Below are 22,952 nucleotides of genomic sequence, written 5' to 3'. Positions count from 1 at the left end.
CCATGCTCTGAAGATCAATCCAGTTAAAACCATCATGATGTGTAAGAGTTAGGTCTTCAGTAATTACCTCAAGGGTTTCTGATATCGAGGTTTCTTTTTGCTGCCTTCCAAATAGCAAATCTTGTATCTTGTGTGCTCTTTGCTTTATTGTACCATCAGGATGCTTTGGTATACTGATTTGTTGAGCTGTCGGTATCAATAATGGTTGTCGACGAGCTTTTACCCGCCATTGGTATTTTGGTTTGCCTTGGTCAGAATGCTGTGGTTGAGTCTTTTGAGTCTTAACTCTCCATTGATTGATTGGGTTTAATCAGATTTCGGAGAAGATAAGTGCTCCTTTTTCTTCCAAATCCATTTTGTTTTTTATTCCCTCTTTGGAGATGCTCTTCTTTGTGTTTTGAACCTTGGAGCCATCTTTGGTACTGTCGATGATGTTTTGGGCATGCAAATTTGAATCAGCTTCTCCTTAAGCTGTGCTTTTGATACCAAAATTTTCCTGACTCCTTGCATGCTACTTGTAGAATTTGCATGTCAAGAGGTTGGAGAAAATTGATTGCTTCATGGTTTACTCTGCTAGTTACCTTCTTTCCATTCCTCCTTGCTTGGTGAAATTATAACAATGAGTTGTTCGCTTTAGGTGATAGCTTGAGCTGATTGGTATCCCAATCTGGTATTGCCTTGTAAGTCCGCATCCATGGGATTCCAAGAATCATTTTTTCATTCATGTGTTCATTTGGTAAGCATAAAAATTGATGAGGGCATGAACATCCATGTACTATCACATTTAAGTTGACTACTCCCAATGTTGGTGTTGGGTTCTTGCTGCATCCTTTAGTAGTCGATATTCCCACTATTAAAGCTTGACTCATGGCTTTCTTGTAGGTAGAATAAATGACTGCATTTTTGAGCTCCTGTATCAACCAATGTATTCATGCTATGATTGTTCAATTGTACTTTGATGTGAAGGTCCATTCTATCTAACCATTCATCATTTGTTGACACTACATCTTTCTGCAATTCCCAATGTCGCTCATCTAGTTCCAGAGTGTTGATGGGAATAGGTATTTGTTGATTTTTGAGAGCAGCTTTCCTTTTGAGTACTCAAAGCCAAGCTTCTTCTTGGGCTTCATCAATAACCTGCTCTCGTTTTATCTTTCTTTGCTTAGCTGCATACATCCTTTTTAGCAACTCATTGGTTAGTGGAAAATTATACTTCTTTAAACGACATCCACTAACCCAATTAGCCATGGGTTCACCATCTAGGGTGCACAACTTAATAGCTCCACTTGGAGATACATCTTCAATGATAAACAGTCTGTTTTCCTTTTTCTTAAACTTGGGAATGTGTTGCTTAAGGGAATAGACTAAAACTAAGGCCCCCTTTTTGAAGAGTTTTGTAATTAGATGGGAATCAAAAAACTATTTTTGTTTCCGCTTTTGTACATAGATGTGAGATACATCAGTTAGCCTTTGCTCATCAAGCTTTTCTAAATCTTCAAGCCTCTCTAAAACTCCATATCCACTCCACTCTAGATCTTTAGCTACCCTTAATATTGGCAATAGAAATTCTATTGGCAATATGGCATCAAGACCATAAACAAGGTTAAAGGGTGTAGCATTTAAAGTTGCTGTGAATGAAACTCTATAAGCCCATAGAGCAGCATGGAGATTCATTTCCCAATCGGTCCTTCCTGAACTAACCACTTTAGTCAATACTTAGCTAAGAATTTTATTTGTATGCTCAGCTTGTCCATTTGTTTGTGGGTGATATGGAGCTAATTTGCTATGGATGACCATAAATGCATTAAGCAGATACTCAATTACCTCATTGAGGAAATGAGCTCCCCTATCACTGACAATATTTATTGGAATTCCATATTTTGTGAACACGTACTCATATAAGAATGCGGTTGTGGTTCTGGCATTATTCTTTTGAGTTGCTTTAGCGTCGGCCCACTTGGTCAAATAGCCTGTAGCTACAATGATATATTGAGCTTGGGTTCTATAAGCACGTGGCTATATTGGCCCAACAAATTCTCAACCAATATATTCATCGGAATATTTCAGGGAGCGGATGGAGAAATAGTAAAAAACACAATCTTTCCAAGGGAATCATGGACACTACACCAACAAACAAAAGTGCAAGCAGAGGCCATGTGCCTATAGTTGGAAAACTTTCTACGATTACCACCATGGGGGACGGATCTCAGAAGGGCTCATGAACTCATAAGCTCTATACAATACAATGGGGAAAGCCACCCTCACGGACAAATATGGAGCAAAGTAAAAGTGAGAATCACCGCAAAAATCATCAATGAAGCTCTCCATCTACGGCAAGGGACACACAATCTATTGCAGAATACAAAAGCAATAGATAATGACAAAGCCTTCATGAATCAAAGAGGACACAAGATGACATATCAAGATTTGATCTACTCATAAACAAAATTCCCGTTGCACCTCATATCACAACATTTCAAAGTTCAGAAGCCACCAAGATACACTAAACCGCTATTGCACATGGTAGTAGTAATGGCAATGGGCTTAGCATAAAGAAGAGTGATTAGCTGCGACTTTTGCAGCTACCTCCTCGATAACATAGTAGAAGAAAATCTCAACACTAGTTCTGTAAATGGACACTTAAGTGTCCTGAGACACTAAAGTGTTCTCTTTTTCTGCCAAGTTTTGACAATTTATTTGTCAAGCTAGAAAGACGTTTTTACTCCTTGCTTCTACCATAGATTGGTTGTGAGGGAAAGAAAACACTGGGTTTTCTCCATATCAAAATACAATCTATAAGGAGAGGATTCTGGTAAGCTCTAAGACATAAGTTTTAGTAAAATTTCAAGCTGTTTTGCCAAAACAATCATAAAATAATTATATCTTTTTATAGAGATGGCCTTTTTTATGTTTATAAAATCCAATTGTTAGCACTTAGTGTTGAAAAATAATGGAATGCACTTCAAAGTTAAGTTTTCAAGTCACATGCAAGCTATATACATAATTTCGTACTTGAGCACGTGCTGAATAAGAGCATAATTTTGGTCTTCCAAAGGTCCCCTCATGAAATTGGTACTATTCTAATGCAATTTGTCAACTACAAATGAATTTATATGTTTAAACCAAGAAACTACATATTTTTTGGGCTCCCTAACTCAATTAAATCTTGTTGCTTGAACTCTATCTTGAATTTTTTATCATGCCAAAACTCTTGAAAATCTTGAGTTCTCCATAATAACATTGAAACCAAGGTTTTAAGCACCCCAATTGTGTATGTACCACGTACTTTGATACATATAGTTGATCTACATGGAAAGTTTGATATTATTTGAAGTTTTGAATGCTTATGTCTCAAGATTGAAAATATGAAATTTTTTTCTTATGCAGTTTTGAATATTTAAAATGATCCAATATATAATTTTTGCATACCAAAGCCCTTCTACTTTCCACCTTGAGTGCTCAATGGAAAGGGCAAGCAATGTATCACTTTCTAAAACTCACAAATACATCAGAAACATATTTTTCTTTGTATACAACGATATGCTTGAAATGACCTTATCAAACACTCCAAAGTCAAAATTTTTGCACATGAAACTTTCAATTATTTATAGCAAAATTGTGGAAGAGTCACCTAAAATTTTCTACAAAGTCGCTTCATTTTTCTTGAGCTTATAAAGGCAATTTCTTCAAATTGTTAATCGCAGTCTTACGAGGGTCAACTTGATGAGTATAGTTCTTGACCATGGTACATTATAAAATGCAAGGTTATATTTTTAGAAGACCCTCTGCTAACATATTTAAGCATATCAAGAGGGTTTTCTTAAATAAACCGTCTAATGCAAGTAGCATTTAATTTAAATTTGTTAAAAAAGGACACTTAAAGTGTCCTTTTTTGGTACCAAACTAGTGTTAAGGGGAGCCAAAAGAGCAAGACCTACATGAACGCAGGACCAATGTACTAACTCAAATTTCCTACCAAGCATTGGGGATGATTTTGATCTACCACCTACAGAAGCATAGATAGATTTGATCCGCAAATCCAAAAGAGCAGTAAAACCAGTAGAGCAAGACCATCCACAAGGCCAAAACCAGAGGTTAGACAAACAAGGTAGATCACAACAAGAACGAACACTGACAGTGAAAAGATAGAATTGGATGCACAACATAGTGAGGAAGTGGGGTCTAAGGAAAGGGATACCCCTTTAGAATACCAAGCTTCAGATGAAGAGCAGGGGAGTGAGTTTTCCATGAGATATACACGATTAAAAAAGAGAACAGCCCAGTTGGCAGATGACATCCCAATTACCCAAGCCAGAAGAACATATAAGAAGCGCAAGCACTAAGAGAAAGAATCCGACAACAAAAGCACGAAGAGAAAAGTAGTAAGGGAACAGAAGCGGATGATGAAAGGGAAGAAGAAGAAGAATAAGTCCCTTTATTACATAGAAAATCAGTAACTCTTGAACGTATCAAGAAACGTAAAAGACAGGAAGTAGAGGAGGCTCTGAACATTGCCAATAAAATGCGGAAATGGATTCAGAACGAGCTCAAACAAAAGATGGAGCAAAGAGAAAGACAAGAGGCGAAGAGGCCACACGTCGACAATCTTGAATCATTTGACGAATCAAAGAAGGCCAAGGAAGACAATGATAACCGAGAACAAAAGGGAGAGCAAGACATGCTAAACCTGTAAGTTTATGACTTTGAATCTCCTAAAGACAAAGAGGTATCTTCAGAGGCTGGAACAAAAAAAAGAGAAGAAGTTGTAGACCTTATAGAACTGGGGGCAGATAAGGTACCATTACAAGAGAAGGCAGATCAAGAAAAAGAGATAGCACCACCATATACTACTATGGTTCTAGTTTCTACTGAAGTACTAAAAACCAAGGAAAGAATACAGGAGAGGCTGGAACATCAGAACATGGCCAAAGAAGCTAGCAAAAACAACGATCACCTCGTTCCCAGGCCATAGTAGAGGAAGGAGTAGAAATAATCAAGTCATTCAACATTGATGTCTATTTAGATAAAATCAAAGTCCAATTCCAATGCCAAAGAGCTCACTACAACTTGCACGAGCTGGAGCTGAAAGACACCAAGAACGAGGTATCTAAAGCAGCTGAAAGCACTATGCAGCTACAAGACAAAATAGAAGAGTTGCAAAAAGTTCAGCTACAACTCCAAGAAGAGTTGCAAAGAGAACAAGAAAATCATACCTACTACTACAAAGAAGTCCAATAATTTAATGAGGCCAGATCTACTCTGCAAGTCGAGCAGCAACGACTAGAGGAGGAGCTAACTAGAGAAAGAGAGAAAAGTGAAATGCTGGAAGAGTCCTAAGTGATGGTCAGCAAGAGCCTAACCCAGCTTTTAGCCCTGCAAGAGATCTCGAGCTCCTCAAGCTTACCAGCTAGATCAACCTCGCTCAATAAAGAGGTTCAAGACCTAAAGGAGGCCCTTGCTTAGGAAAAATATGACAGACAAATCATGACTACGGGGCATACAGCACTACAAAAATCCAAAGACAAGGAGATTGAAGAATTGAGAAATCAGTTGGCAGAGGCTAGGGGAGATTTGGAGGCTCTGAGGGCAGCACAAGCAAAGCCTAAAAAAACAACCTCACTGGAATTTGAACAAATAGGAGCATTTGAGTATTCCATTTTGGAAGCTCACCAAACAGATGTGCCAAGCACAAGCACAGACATCCATCAGGGATTCAGCCAAGGAAGAAATTCAACGCTGGATCTCAGAAGTCAAAGACCCTTGCAAAACAAATATCTGCAATATGAATTGAAAGTTTTGGAATCTATTGCCCTTCTCATGATCACTCCAGATGCAGTGGTAAAAAACCTTGGGCATGAGATGATCGCCCTGCCACTAATGCGGCAGTATGTCAAAAAATGGAAACAAAGAATGCTACCAGCCCTAGAGCCAAACAACAGAGGGGATAGCAAATATGTTCCTGTCATAGCAATACAAACTCATACTATCATTGAGAAGCAACCCCTCTGGCGAAAGAAATGGTTGGAGCAATGATCCATAGATGAAACCTGCTATAGGAATGCTTTGCAGCATCTTAGGATCGACCCAGCTTACTGTCCCATCAACAGACGGTGATCCTGGGACAACTTTTACTCTTGGCAAATCAAAAGGCCAGAAGTATTGAACTCCCTAGTTATAACAAAGCCAATCAATAACAACACCCCATTAGAGAAGTATATGGTTCAACTCTCATAGGGGTCATCAACATGATGAAGGAAATCCCAGATCTCACATGAAAAATGCTCATAAAAATTACCAAGATGCTAATCACCTGCATAACGACATTCAATGATATAGAGGCAGTGGAGCATCCCTGATAGATTTTTGTCGAAGGTACAAGAGGGCTCTGTTGGAGTATGGAGACAGAAATCCCAAGCAAATATGTCATCATGGGATTCTATGCAAGAGTCATGTTCCTACCCTCTCACTACATGTAGACTTTCGAGGAGGCGTTCATGACAGGATTCTTTGAGGTAGACTTCTCCATATTTAATCCCATGACAAAAGATCTACCAGCCCGGCATGTAGTCCATCAAAGCAGTCTCAACAATAATCCTTTCAAAGAGATGGCGATGAAAGTGAAGATTGAGAGAAGGGCGAAAAAGTTTAGGCATCTCACTGCAACGCTAGAAAAAAGACCGATCAACTACTGAAAGACACTCAAAGACTGATTGGATGAGGATGTGCAATAAATAGGAAGGGGGGAATATTTTGTGGACACAACGGATTGACACGTAAACGGTGGATGTACACCAAACCTTGTAGTACTCGCTCTTTTTTTTGAAACAAGCGATGTAATTCAACTAATGAGGATTCATAATTGTAATATATTTTTTCATGCCCTCTTAGCCTCTTTGAGTCTACACCATTTATAAGTGGCCGAATGGCCGCGGGAAATGCCCCTTAGATCTTAAGTCAAAACCCTTAGTTTTTAAAAACACGTGATCATTAGCTAGGGGAGGATTGGACGTTCACCGTGAGAGCCTCTTGCTGCTACAATTTGTAATCCACTTTTCTCCTTGTCTGGTAATCAGAATTCATTTCCGAATAGCATATTGTGTTTGTTGTCTCTTGATCTACAATCTAAGTGTAATCATTCTTGATTCGAATGTAGTTCACGAAGTCTTGCTTGTGAGATAAATGCATTGATTTGAGGTCTTAAATGGTTGTTTTTTTATGTTTAGATCTTGGATAAGTGTTTCTATGCTTAAGGGGGACCTTTTCGTATATTTCTATTTCAATTTTTTGCACATTTGTTTTGAGAGGTCGTGATTTATGTACCTTCCCAAATGATTGCAAAACTTGGTAGGATTGTACCATTAGGTGTTGTTATACCTCTCCTTAAGTTTTGTTGCATTCCAAATTCGTTTGAATGCCGAAAAGGCGTGATAACCTAAAGTGGTGAGATCGAACATAGACTAATTTTTTGACTAGGAAGTGATTGATTTTCTTTTGGCGTAGTATGAATAGCTCTCTGAGTTCAATTTGGTGAGATTGACACTCTCGTTAAGTCTCCGTGCCCCATCTCGAGTCACTTCCTTGCATATTGACATTCTGTTAGTACCAAAAAGCTATGCTGTAGACGTCCATCACGGCGACCCTCAAGAACTAGACCAACATAATGTCAGCCAAGGATGGAGCAATTACCCGCAAGCGCATAAAAACAAGCAAGTGGTTGTCAATCACCTAGTTGACCTTTCTAAGACAATCACTACAAAGAAAATTATCCTAATCCACTATGTACATGACAGCTACCATATCTACGACACATCTACCTCTTGAAACATATCCTAACGATGTCCAATCCTCACAAAACTTCAGGGCTAGTCTCTATACACCTAGATGCTGGTATACTTGCAATACCCACCTCTCTCAGTTTTTCCACCACAATATATGTTGCACAGTTTTTAAGGCCTCCATATGAGAAGAAGCCAATGGTGCACATATATTTGGTGGATTCCAGCTTTGCACGCTAATGAGATCTCTATTTGTGATCGTGGATGGTACGGAGAAAATTCACGGTCAGCTTTGGAGGCCTCGTCAAAATATTCCTTCATCAGAATATTCCTTTTTTCCGGAATATCTTGGCCAGATGACGGTCGGAAGACAATTGGAAAATGTCCGTTCGGTGGCCGACGGGCTGATGGTCCATGATCTTTGGTCGGTGGTCGGCGATCTGCAGTCTTTGGCCGGTGGCCGAATTTCCTTGGCCTGTGGTCGATTTCTAGGAGGACTTGTCTACCCAAAAGCGGCTACACATGGGTACATGGGAGAGTCCTACTTGGACTTGGCTATCTAAGGGCGGCTGCAATGGGTGTTTAGAGGCTCTCTTACATCTATATAAGGAGGCCTTCTCATGAGTAATTCGGTAGAATGGTGTGCACACTTGACGCACACAACACATCCTTGTAAGGATTGTTAGTCCCTTGTATTCCTACTTGTTCTAGTTGTCTAAATTTCCATCTAAGCTCTACCTTGAGAGCACATGGGTGGATGATGCCATCACTTTGTAAAGGTGTGCTAATCTAAAGTTTTTGATTTTCCACTAATTTACTATGCATCGTATCTCTCTCTACTCTCCTTACTACTAGATCCTTATTGTATTCCATATTTCGTACATAGAGGACACTACCCTAAAGTCTCTACCCCAATATACTAGCTACATGCACACGCAATCACAATCGAGTATGATGTCTGACAGTAAAATTCCGGTCCTTGATTTCTAATGTGATTAAGCCTAAGGTGTAGCTTATCTTGCCATGGATGCGTGGATATATAACAATAATGAAACAGACACACGGATAGGAAAAACCCACCTTGAACATCGCGGAAGAGCTCTTCGCAAGGAATCCAGAACTGTGCGTGCTTGGCGTCGATGCGTAGATCTTGCTGTAGCTAACACATTGATGGAGTCACCTCAGCAATGTCATTCTTGTAGCATGCGTAGAGAGAGAAGGAAGACCCGCCAATATACGGAAAACCATATGTAACACAGTTGAGCCCAATATTGATTTAAGGAAAAGTCTATCTCAAGGTTACAAGGGTTTGTCTTATATACCTCAACCCTAAGTTGGGTATTTTAGCTAAGAGAGTTAATAATTACAATTATTGAGTGAATTTGACTATCCATCCACTTTCATCATTACAGGGGTTTTCTCAAGATTTACAACATTAAAAGGACTTCCCATAATCAGCAAGCTACAATAGCTGGCTTTAGACAAAAATGATATAATTAATTAATGCACCTTCATTGACCGCTTGGATTTGTCAATCACTTCAACATTCCCCCCTTCCGTGTTCTTGTCGTCCCTGACAAAACTTGTTGTTTTTTGCTGGGGTGTCCTTTGCTTTGTTTTGAAGGTCACTATCAATTGTTGGAAATGAGCCTTCACTTGTAGTTTGTCACTCTCTTTAAAGGATTCTCTTGTGTACAAAGGGTAATGGCTTTTGTTGATGAGGCTTTTTTGCAACTTGTTAAAATGTTGCTTTTCTGATGATTGTTCATTGCATCTTCTTCTTTGGGTACTTTACTTCTTGTGAGACTTTTGTTGAAGCTTGTACTTTAGTATTTGTGACCATGATTTGTGTGGAGAAGTTTGTGCAGCTTTGCCACTTTATCTTGTGAGACAACCATTCTTTGTACCTCCTTAGTAAGATCCCTGTTACCGTTTGTAGTCTTTACTTATTGTCTTTGATTTATATACACATATTATTGAAGTGTTTTCCTACATTAAGGTATGAAACGTGGATGACCAAAGGGAAAAACCCAGTGGGAAAACTGCCTTTGGTATACGCTCTTATTCGAGTTGAACTTGTTGGGCTTTGACTACATGTTCATGCAAGGTGAGTGCTTGGGAGAATCAAGAAAAGAGTTACTATTGCAAGTGCCAATTATGGGACACTCTAAATGCATATGAGAATTGAGAAATTTTTCAATAAAACCATGATGTGTAAGAAGTGGAGTTGATGGGTACTTCAAGGGAAGAATGTGACACTTGCGATATCCAAAGACATCTCAATGGCTTCCACTTTTCCTAGAAGGGTTTTTGATCTAGAAGCTTCTCTACTCATTCCTCACTGTGCATGAGTGTCTTTTAGACATTCTCCTTCTTATTCTCCGGCCTTAGATTATATAGATTTTGACTCTTACTCATTTATTGCATCATGAGCGACCTAACTTAGATATGCTCAACTCTTCCAGCTCGAGCAATGCCTTTGGTAGCTAAGACTCTTAGACCACAAAAATATTATATGAAGCTTTGGAACTAATGCCTTGCTCATTTATTGGCTCAACTGCCCGACTCTGTCTTTTTATGCCATTTTCAATGGCGACTTGGACTTACCTTCTTTTTTCTTTCTTTTTTAATGTTGTTCCATGCTGCAAGAAGGTTCTTGAGTTTGTGGACTTCATCATTGTGCTGGTCTTTGGATGCCATCGTTGTGTTGATAATTGGGCATACTCTAAATTGTTGTATTTTGAATCAGTGTTGATATTTACTTGAAGCTCAATTTTCTCTTAGGTATGGAGATTTTGATTATTGTAGTTGCTATTTGGGTCGTCAAAATCTTTGTCGCTCTTGAGTTGGTAAGCATTGATGTCGCTTTACCTTTGTCCACCTTTTGTTGTGTTGATATGAGCTGATGAGCTCCTTTGTTTCATGCTTGATTGTAGGTCATTATTTTTTTTGTTTTTTATTTTGGCACTATTTTGTATGTCTTTTCATGTAGCATTTTCTCCCTTCTCCCATGGCCAAGTCCTCTTTATAAATTTGAAATTAGGGCTTGATGGGGTTGATCATTGTGTCTAGGTGATGCTATATGTTAATTTGATCCATGATGGCTTTTGAACCCATTTCACCTTGACGTCTATTTTGGTTTGGACCTTTGGTCTCTACTCTTTTTTGATGGGTAATTCCTTTGCTGATACCTCGTTAGATTTTGTCATCGGGACCCAAATATGATACTAGTTTTTTTGGGCTTGATATAGATTCTTGGGTACCCAAATTTTATAGTCCTTGTTGGTGTTGTTGTTGATGGAAACTTCTTCCTTTGGTTAGTCTGCTGATCTGGGGTTTTGTAGGGGCTTGTTTGGGTATCCAATTATATTCTTGATTCTTTTGTGCATGAAGTACTTTCTTTGGAACCCATACCTATTTGTAATAACCCTGCTGATGTGAATATGTATGTGTATTCTTTGGAGACTTAGATTTTTGCTTTGGTTGTCTCTTCTGTGATCTTTGTTGTTGACACCTGGATGTTAAAGTTGAAGATGTATCTTGTGAGAGTTTTTCTTTTTTGATCCAGATTTGCGGTTGGCCAAGCTATTCTTTAGGTATCCAAATTTGACGGTGTGTACCAGGTTGGTTGATCTTGGGGATAACCTTTATTTGTTGGACTTTTATAGGGACTATCTTTGCCATATTGGTTGCCATTTTTGAATCTAGAGGTGGTCCTTCTTTGGGCAATGATGAAGCTGACTCTTCTGTAGGTTTTGCTTTTTTATGAGTCTTGTGTTTATAAAAAAATGCAATCGTGTGTCTACAGAGCACTTTGTGAGCATGCGATTTGGGCATCATAAGCTTTTTGCCAAGGTTGTCCCAATAGCAGTTGATATTGCCTTTGTGTATCAAAGACAATGTAGAACTGGTGTGTACACATGGTATTCCCCAATTGTAGTGGAATTACTGCTGAGCCTATGACATTAGCTTGAGAACCAATAAATCCATCGATGTCTTCATTTCTAGCTTGTAATTCCACCTTAGCAAGCTTGTTGTATAAGCTTAAGGAAATAAAATTTCCTAGTGCTTTTGTATCAACCATTGCTATTGCTTGCACTTTATTATAACCAATCATTACTTGGACAATTGGATCTATATAGTTATCCTCCTGTTTATCCTCTTGGATGTGTTTTATGGCGATATTTGGAGTTTGTTGAGTGGACTGGGTTTCCTGCAGCTAAAGCCCCTCTTTAACCTATCTTTACAAAACAATTGAGAATGCTCTCTTCCCTCTATTAGCACACTAAAACCATAATAAGGAACCACATCGTATCCTCTTTCATTGCAAAATTTTGTCGTTGGACAATCCATTGTGGAACATACATCTAATGTTGCTAGGACGTGCATCCATTTCAAGGGTTCAAAAGCTTCTTCCGGAAAAAGTTCCAGAATGTAATCTGTATCCTCTATAGATCTTTCTAGGATATGCTCCTCTCATTTGAGGATTTTGCAATTAGATGCTCCACATATCCATAGCTCTTTGCGCTTACCCAACCATGCTAGAAGTTCGGAACCGGCTACAGCAGCAAAATCAAAATCCTCAACAGGTGTTCTTATAACATCCTTATAGCTATGGTCTTTTAGATTTATGCAGGTGGTTTCCAAATGTCTCAGATAGATATTGTTGTATCCCCAATCTTAGACCATCTTCACCTGTCGTAAATGGTTCGTAATTTGACATCATAGCTGTCCTTCTTACCAAAATCAACCACAACAAATGTATGCTCGTACTCAATACCGCAAGGGGTTACAACCATCTTTTCTAGAAGATCGAGGGGCTTCTCCATGTACCCACCTGCAAGATGCAATTTTATTCTGGTTGCTCCTAAGGTCAGTTTTCCCCATTGTTTCCAGACCTCTTTTGCTGCGATGGCAACTCCAGCTGTGTCTGTCTAATATGGCCATAGTGGTGACACTTTGAAATTCAATTGGAAGAGTTGTATTGCAATCCTCTCCCTCACAATACTCTCTAGCCTTATCTAATGGAACTAGCCTAGTGTTGAGGTGATGATTCTCAAGCTCTTTGATCCCTTCTTTGATTCGAGTTTCTGGATTTCTATGCCAAACTTCTCCAAACATTTCCCTATGATATTCCACATGTTTGGTTGTATTCGTAGAAGTTTAACAAATGTGATTGTATAATCCACAGGAGTAGATAGAAGGTCTATCAGGCCCTTTGAGTCCAAGAGCTTTTTAGAGGACAATCTATGGGAAAGGATTGCCATGATGTTTGATTTAGCTTCATGTTCTCCCGTATATGAGGGTAGGGTTCTCAAGGAATGAGGCTTACTATCTACGAACAAGACATATCCCTAATCTCCTAAATATGATTGCATTTATAAATCCACTTGAGACCTTGCCTCAAACTCCTCGATCAGAGGAAGAAAGATATCTCTCCCCTTACCGGACTGATTCGCTCGATGACTCAGCTCATTGGATTTATTTGCCTCAAGAATTTGTCGCCATAAGTCATCCACATCATTCGCTTCTCTATATTCCTTAGGTATGGTAGGATGAAGATCCCCAGATGAATTATCCATGGTATTCAGCACTACCCTTGGCTTTTCTAGCTCTATGTCAGGCTTTAGGCCCTCAGTTGTCTTTTTAGGTTCCGATCTAGGTGGGATTATTGGCATTGGTGGTGGAACCTCTATCCAACCTCTTGGTTTGCTAGTCGAAGGTTCTATTCAGGCTTGTGCTACGTGAATCATCATTTAACACATCTGTAGCTTATCATATGGATATGTCATCCATTTTTGCTCTTGCGTTTGATTGTTCTTAAGCCAAACCTCGTAGTATTTTTGGATGGTGTCTAACAATTCATTGACTTCTTTGACCAAGACCAATCCTCCCAAACTAGAACTTCTAGGCAACCATAGGTGCAACCCTTTCTTCATGCTATCTTATTTGCTCCTTTGCTTGTGTAAGCGTGTCCACTAGGGAATTCTTCTCTCATTCCCTACGTGCTTTCATCCTAGGCCTTCCTAGCTTTCCAGCTATTTTGTTTAATACGAATTTGACTACCTGGTTTCTAGCTTTAAGTTAGTGTTTGCAGAGTGTTTTCTGGTAGTGCTTGACTTGTTTCTGGTTTCTAGCACTAAGTAGGTGCTTTCTAGTAGTTTTTGGGTGTCAATTAAATGGTTATCAAGAGTGCTTCAGAGGTTTGTAGTAGTTGATTCTTTTTTTTTCAACATTGCTTGATGACAAGTTTTCACCTGCGACTATGTGGTTTTTTGCACTGAGTATATGATTGGTAGTTCTATGACAAGGTAGTTTCTGCAATGTGACATATGGTTTCTAGCTTTGGCTAGGTGGTTTCAAGTAGAAATTAAATGGTTGTCAATAGTGCTTGGGAGGTTTCTAGTGGTAGAATTTGGTTTTCTAGCACTGCTTGGAAGGTTATTAGTAGTCTTGGGAGGTTTCTAGATTTTCTTGTAAGGTTTCTAGTAGTTCCCTAGTGCTTTGTAGCACTAGTGTGCTTTGGTAATTGGACTAGTGGGTTTCTAGCACTAAGTAGGTGTTTCTTAGTAATCCATGTCAGGTTTGTACGAGTGTTTTCTAGTAGTGCTTGATTTGTTTCTGGATTCTAGCAGTTCTTGGGAGGTTTCTAGCAATTCTCTGGAGGTTTGTAGCATTGCTGCTCTTTGGTGATTGGATTACCTGGTTTCTAGCTTTCCGTTAGTGTTTGTAAAGTGTTTTTGGTAGTGCTGACTTGTTACTAGTTTCTAGCACTAAGTAGGTGCTTTCTAGTAGTTCTTGGGTGCAATTAAATGGTTATCAATAGTGCTTCAAAAGTTTATAGTAGTCGATTCTTTTTTGTTTCAACACTTCTTGAGAGGTTTCTAGCAGTTCTTTGGTGGTTTGTAGCAATGTTGTGCTTTGGTGATTGGACTACCTGGTTTCTAGCTTTGAGTTAGTGTTTTTTATTAACCCTCACTTCACTGGCATTTAACACTAGGTTGGTAATGGGACACTTTTATGTCCTGGGACACTTTTATGTCCTGTTAAGTGACCATTTTCCTTGAATTATGTCAAGAGTTTCAAAATGGATTTTGAGGTGCTATCTATCTATAAAGTTGTCTCATGAGCTGAAAAAACTCCACATTTTTTAGGAATATCAATTCCGTCTTTAACCTTGTCCTTGCACAACATTTCACAACCTAAACTGTGTGAAAAAACGGGTCTTGTTTTTGGCTTTTTTCAACTTTTTGCAACTATACCACTCTAGAATTCATGTGTGAGGTCTATAATGCTAGAGAACTATCTTTAGTAGTCCTCAACATGTCCTAATGCTTATAGGGAGAGATAAATGTTAAAGTTGTAAGTTATGATCAAATTACAAAAATTGTCAAATCCTGTTTTCTAGCCAATTTTAGCTCTTCTATGATTTTTTTGGTGGCTTTCATGATATCCAAATGCAGTTTTGATTTTCTATGTCACATATTGTAACATAAAGCTAATATTCCTTGAGTTTTGGGGCACCTAATACCCTATTTTGCATAGTAGACAACGATGGTTGATTTTTTCAATTATAGAAGAAAATGAAACATTCTAGTATATCAAGTATAGCTTTTTCAATATTGTTAGTTTCTTGTGACAACCACATGCATTTTGTAGGTAGTAACCATATCTAGTCATAAGGATCAAGTTTGGCTAGATATTGAATAGTTTCTATGGGATTCTACAACTCATAATGTTGAACCCAGTTTTTTCATGTTTGCTGTATTTAGTACTTCATCTTTGTCCCTAAGATTCCCCTTGGTAAGAGATGTATTATTCTTTTGACATGCTCCATGGATACTTATGAACCTAACGGACAATAGGGAACTAAGAAAACATGCATATATGATTTGTATTGAGCGTGGCTATAGAAACTTTGATGATAGGTTTGCAGAATGGTAAAGAATCAACTTTTTTGTACCTATTTCTTTTGGCAAAACAAAAAATAGTGAGTGAGAAGCAATCATATGTTCTGATCACCAACCCATTGAAGTTAACTAGGGAATTTATCTCAAGTCCTACAAAAATGCCTAATTTTATTTTTATGCAACAAAACATAAGAAATGACTGTTTTGATGAAAATGTAATGGTCCATCAACTTTAGAGGCTTGGTGTGACCAAAAGATGAGAATTTTTACAAGTTTCTTATTTTTTCCATGTGTAGTAGGCCTTGAACTATAACCTCATGAAAGGATTTTACAAAATGAGTGGATCTACTATGATTTTGGAGGTTTTTTTCAAAACCTTGAAAGGACACTTTTATGTCCTGTTAGGTTACCAACCTAGTGTTAATCATTATGTTGTTTTTATCTCAAGATATTTGAAACGTTCAAGGATGCTTAACTAGATGTTCAAATTCAGCAAAGATGTTGTATGTAAATCCATATTTTGTGCACAAGCTCAAAAAAAGAATTACATGTTGCTGCATTGTGCATGTGCAAATGACCTATTTAAGTTAAGCAATAAATCACATGCAACAGAAGTGTTTTGGACGACATGGAGTTGCATGTGATTGCACATGCTCGATGTGTGCCCATGACTTACATACTACTTCTTGCAATGCTTCTTACCATGCATACAAGAGTACTATAACTTTATGTGAGTCTATTTTGTGCCCCAAGACCACACATGTAGATTTTCACAACGGTACAACTCTTTAATGGGCAATCATGCAATTGAGGTACCAAAAAATGGGCATTGTGTCCAACAAAGCTTGCCGAGATGGATTTACAGGTTTCTATCAAATTTTTTGAGGATCTCAAAATAATAGTTGATGTTAATGGCGTTACTAATAGAAATACAAAAGGGATAAAAAAGAAAATAAAGGATCTTTTTCACAAGAAACTACCCTGTAGTGAGCTTCTCTATATGTTTCATATAGACCTTTAGAAGTTCATTAAACACAATGTCATTTGTAGGTGGCAAGCTGAACAATTAAAGGAGTCTCTTTAACTATTTTTGTTTGATACGAATATTACCATCATTGAATTTATCGAGAATTACACTTTTAAAGATCAAAATGAAATTCAATCAATGCATTGGCACTCCTTCTAGGTCACAATTCCGGTTTCATATAAACCACTTCTAGGTGAACGGTGCAACAAAAAATGTTGTTCATTTCTATATGCCTGATGACAAAAATCATGATACATTGTTTGTTTAACATTTCTTATTGCTTCATAAAAAAATGGTTGAAAGAACAAGGGCTGGAACCAAAGTATCATTGGGTGTGGTAAGATGGAGCAACATCCCAATTCATAGCAAAGCGACTGTTTTATTTTGTTGCACGATACAAATAGCTCAGAGGTATCGAACTGATATGGAACTTCTTTTGCTCAAGTCATGGCAAGGGTGAACATGATGGAGGAGCATTGACACAAGCTCAACTCAAGGGAGATGGTGTACCTATGAAATGTACAAGAGACGTCATGGACTTTCTACAGGTCAAGTAATCAGGTTCAAATGGAGAAGGCAAGGTTTTTTTGGAGATCAAAGAATGGGATGTATACCACAACATCAGGTGGGATTGTGAAGCTATTCCTCGATCTATCTTCATTCATAGTATTAACAGATATGATTCTTGCAATGCCCGAGCGCTTAGGTCTAGATGGTTGTCATGCTTCTTCACTTTTGGTGCTTGCATGGGGCTTGGAGAATATGCACAAACAAGGCCTATGTTGGAAGTTGGATGTATCACATTATTGTCCCCATTGATGTATTAGGTAGTGATGATGAAGAGGATGCCAATGAGCCCTTGTACACATGCAATCATGATGCTTTGAGTGATGCTCTCACAATTGGAGAAAACTTTGCAATCAATGCAAAACGAGCCAATGATGAATGTGCAGAGTTTTACGTTCTCAAGTGCATTGAGTCAAAGCAAAGGGCCAAAAGTCACATGCAAGATGGATGGGGAAATAGTATTGATAGGGGGTCCTACTTTGTAGAAGGGATTTTCTATGGAGTAGTTGATGGAATAATGTACACCATCCTCCAACAAAATCCACCTACTCTTTTTTACTCACACCTTGTGAGAGCCATCAAAAATCCTATTGAAGAAGTGGAGAGTTGCAATAGTCTATATAGAATTTCATTAGAAGTTTACGAGGCAGTATATAACAACATGCCAATAGATCTTGAGCTAGACAATAGAGTAGCTAGTGAGGAGGATGAGTGTTGAAAAATATGGACAATCTATTCAAATATATTCATAAGAATGTGTTACATTTGGCGATTGCCTCTTCTCTTCTCAAGTCCGTTCATAAGAATGTACTACATCTAGTTGTTTCCTCTTCTCCTCTCAAACCATCTCATTGTTTCTAAAAAATCTATGTTTCTTCTTGTCCATTTGCTTTCAATCAACTCAGTGTAAGGTCTTCCAACAATTAGGTTTCTACCATGTCCAAGATAGGTTCTATTGGTGTCTACTAGGACATGGTTTCTACGATGTCCTGGTATGGTTCCTAGACTAGTTTTTACCAGGCTTGAACCAAAGTTAGAATGCTTTCTACCACTCCATGAGTGGTTTCTACCATTAAAAAGGTGATTTTTATTCAAAAACAACTACAAAAGTAACAAAGAAGCAAACTTGCTAGCTACACACAGGTTTAGGGTAAAAAATGACACAAAATGATGAAACCTTTTGTATATTAAAAGGGCGATTCCGATCATTACATTAATTAATCAGCTGAGTTTACAACACATTTTTTGCTAGTGATATTAAGAGAGTTTACAAAAGGTTTTCTATTTCTATTGGGGCTCTACTTTGCTATAGGCATTTGTAATTGACCTTTGGTTTCTCTTCTTGCTCCTCCCGCTTGAGACACTCTAATATTTCTCTCTATTCTCTTTCCCTCTCTAGCCGTTCCTTCTCATGCCTCTAAGCTTATAGGTCGCCCTCCACTTGTCACAACGGGATCGCTTCCCTCCGTTGGGATTCATCGCAAGATCTTTGATAATATGACAGTTGGCTTATGAATGCTTTAAAAAATGCATCCTTGCCGATATCAAACATGTGGTCAACCGTATAAGCTGTACGGTCCTTCATCAATTGTAACTACAAAAACAACCAGTCTTTTAAAGTGTATGCCAAGAAGTCTTGTCACTGCTTTTTAGTTTGGTGCTCCAACTTTGAAACAAGAAGCTAAGTTCCTTCATCATTGTGGCACACTTTGTATTTTCTATCATCAAGGATAAGAGTGTTGTTGCACCTAAGCTTTGGGTTTTTTCTCCAAAATAGCTTCAAGTATTTGAAAAATACAGGCTTATTGTGCATGAACCAAGATGCCCTTCTACAAACTTGTTGTGACATAACACCTGATAGCAAAGGCCTTTGCCATTTGAAGACACTATCTAGAATTCCTTCCACTTTAGGTGTCATACAAATGCTCCATATAAACACATTGAAAAATGTGATGCACCAATCCAAGAACATGTGGGTGTCTTTGTGACGATACACTTCTCGCGAGTGCATACTGCATATGTTCTTTATCATTTCTCGTAAATATGCAAGAGTCTTGTAAGGACATGGTTCCTACCGGCAAGGTCACCGTCAAGGCGAACGGCAAGGCCGGACAATGTGTAAGCTAGGGGGAGGCTATAGGATAGCACGGTTGGGTGGAGACTAGCACGCACATTGCCACCACTCTTTCACTATATCAGAGTACGTACTAAACTGCCAATAGTGCCAAGTTAATAAGGCAGAGCTCCTCTAGGTAGGTGGCCTTTTACATCCTTTAGAGATTCCACAAGGTAAGTTGGAGAGTATCTCTATGGATTTTGTAGTAGGACTAGGCTACTACAAATTCTAGCCATGATGCCATACGAGTAATCGTAGATCGTCTCACAAAGATGGGTAGATTCAGTCCCACGAAGACTACGGTTAAAACAGTAGAATTAGCATGTCTATTTGTAGAGCATATATATAAACTCTACAGTCTTCCAGCTAGTATCAGTAGTGACAGAGATCGAAAGTTCGATAATCACTTCTAGAGAGCTGTATTTCATATGAGCATCATCGTCTTGCTACTTTTGAAGAACGAGACAAGGTTTTACTCAAGATTCTGGAGCATTCAGAAAGTTTGAAGATGGGAAAATTTCCTAAACTTTCACCACATTATTGTGGACCGTTTACCATTCTCAAACGTACACCTTAGGAAAAGTTTGGACTAAAAAATGGGCCTTGTAAGAATTGTTGATGTGGCATAGCTTTCAAAAAGTGGGGATCGGTTATTTTTGCAAATAAGATCCAAACTTGTCGAAGGTTGGATATTTAGAATCTACTCTTCAAATGCTATCTATTGATATATAGCATGAATGTATCAGACATTGCCTTCATGTAGATCTAGAAAAAGGTAATTTTAGATTACCGTAATGGTAACAAAACCTCGCTGATTGAAAAAAATTGGCATAACTTTCATAGAAGTCATCCAAACTTTTCGGACCTTGGCTCTTTAGAATCCATTTTTCAAGAACTTTCCAATGATAGGTCATATCATGGGGTTCTAAGCAATATTTAGAGGGGTCTACCGGGTTGCTTTCTTTTGTACAACTTTGATGATGTGGCACTCTTAAAAGGCCCAAAAATGAGTTCAAAATTTTCCTAATGGTCAAGTGGCCCATAAATTAGCTCTTCCAGAGCACTCACAAGTTCATCCTATTTTTCATGTTAGCCATTTATGAAAACAGGTAGGACATAATGATAATGTCATTAACATAGGTGTGTTAGTTGACCTTATCAAATTGCCAAGCATTCCTCATGAGCCCGAAAAGATTTTTGATTCTCACGAGCTTCACGCCAGACATCATGTCAGACGACAGGTGTTGGTAAAATGGCTAGATAGATCTGAAGAAGGTTCTACATGGGAGAATGTCCCCACACTTACAAAACATTTTCCTAGGTTCATTTTCGAGGACAAAAACAATTCTCCAAGGGGGGGTAATGTAGGGACACGGTTCCTACGGGCAAGGTTACCGGCACGAACGAACAGTGTGTAAGCTAGGGGGAGGCTATAAGATATCACGGCTGGGTGGAAACTAGCACACACATTACCACCGCTCTTTCAAGGCTCTTCACCAAAGTGCGTCTCTACAATGGTAACTAAAAGGCCATTCAAATCAAGTATGAGGGCTCGCTTATCGTATTACTTTAGATTTGGCACCCATATTGGGTCCGATAGAGGATACCAATCAAGAAAAATGACATCCCCAAAGGGATGTACATAACTGGAGTACTCTTTGATTTTCCTATTGTGCATAATGTTGCACTCCAAACACTTCTTGGACTCAGTTTTCTCTCTTTTGAGTTGCATGACCTTTCTAACGCACCACATCCGGACACATTTCCTCCTTTGCAATGGCATCATTTCTTGCATTGAAGTTTACACCTTGAGCAAGATTGTGAAAACCCAAATAAGCACAAGATGTACCTGTTATGAACAACCAAAATTCCCAATTTGTTCATAATTAATTTCTCAAACCAATTTAACAACACTTGAGTCAAACAAAGAAAATGGACAAAAAATAACAATGGAAAATGCACAATGGCATACAAAACTACACACTGATATTACAACACATAGTTCATGCTTGCATGCTAATTGCACACTGTTTTCAGGGCCTTTGTGTTGTACATCTTCACACATTTTTGTGTATAGAGATTTTGAAAATCATTTCATGCTCAAGAGGAAAAAAATTTGCATGCATGAGTCTCATGTGATTTGGATTTGCCTTTTTTTGTGGTCCGGTGATGACTTATCAACCATCTCCACATCTGGCCCCTCCCCTTCTTGAGATCTCCTTCCATGACTATTTTTGAGTATACCATTTTCAAGTGCTCTCTCTTCTTTTTTGGCTTTGTATGGACAAAAAAGACAGGATTAAATACATAATGCCATTTGTAAAGTTGTAGGGTCAAGGAAGGGTCGAATATTGGTAGTACTAGTATTTTGCACTCAAATAGTGTGCTTCTTCTTGGAAGCCCCAAAGCTCTCCATGGTCACATCAATCAAAGATCCTTGGACTTTTGCACATGTTGTTTTTTGTATCAGCTTCTCACTTCCATCAACAAAAACATCCACATCTTTCTCATCAACCTCCTGGGATGACTTCTTGGCCATCTCCGCATCTGGCCTCTCCCTTTCAATAGTGCACTTCTTATTAGAAGATAAGAAGCTCTAGAGAGTCACCCCAATGGGAGACTCTTTGTCATCATGTGGTATTGAATTCTCAATGCCATTGATGATGACGGGAGCAAAGCGAACCCCAAACCCCGACGGCCTCTAAAACACCGGGGACCGAATGGCGCGCCTCGAGCCTGTCATGGTAAAGCAAACAGGGGGCACCACCTAGCTTCAACGGCTAGGACGCAAACAACACACCACCATAACAAAGTTTTCATCCAAGAGAGATGGATGCTTGGGAGTAATGATGAAAAGGAAAGGGAATGAGATCAAGTGAGAGAGAGAGAGAGAGAGAGAGAGAGAGAGAGAGAGAGAGAGAGTGAGGGAGGGGGTATAGCGGCTTAGTACTTAGGCATCACAAAAGGATGGCGAATCCACACACCCTTCACACATACACAATCTCACTCCAAAACACAAGACTAGGTGGCAATTCCGCACACCTCACATGGGCAAAACATTGCAAGAAAACATACTCACAAAACCTCAAGCTTTATTTAGAGAATTAGGCGATGAAATGGGGAGCATAGGGTAGGGGAATGAGAAGGGAGAGAGTGGTAGAGCACATGGCGGATAGGTGGGAGTTGATGGCGAAGACTCGCACGAGGATTATGGCCATCATCCTTCATTTAGTTGCCCTTCATCTTCCATAGCCAAGGGTGTAGAGATCATGCTCAAGACAAGCATGGTGATTGCGGTGATGGTGATGGTGTGGGTGTGTGTGTGTGCACTAGGCACACACAGTGCATAGTGTGTTCTTTGGTGATGTTGTGTGTGTATTTAGTGTGATGGTGACCCCTCTTTATATAGGGGAGGAGGGGGGATGAATTCTAGAATTTAGAAATGAAGAAATCATTATCTACATAGGCCATGTGACTGTGGGCCCCACTTGTCTGGCTGTGTGTATATGTGCCAGAACAGCAGTCTCATGAGAGAGAGACTAAGAGAGAGAGATGGG

This window comes from Adiantum capillus-veneris, chromosome 12 (assembly GCF_014529385.1).
Source record: "Adiantum capillus-veneris isolate H3 chromosome 12, ASM1452938v2, whole genome shotgun sequence".
In the NCBI taxonomy this organism is placed as follows: Eukaryota; Viridiplantae; Streptophyta; class Polypodiopsida; order Polypodiales; family Pteridaceae; genus Adiantum; species Adiantum capillus-veneris.
This window is presented reverse-complemented; position numbering follows the sequence as displayed.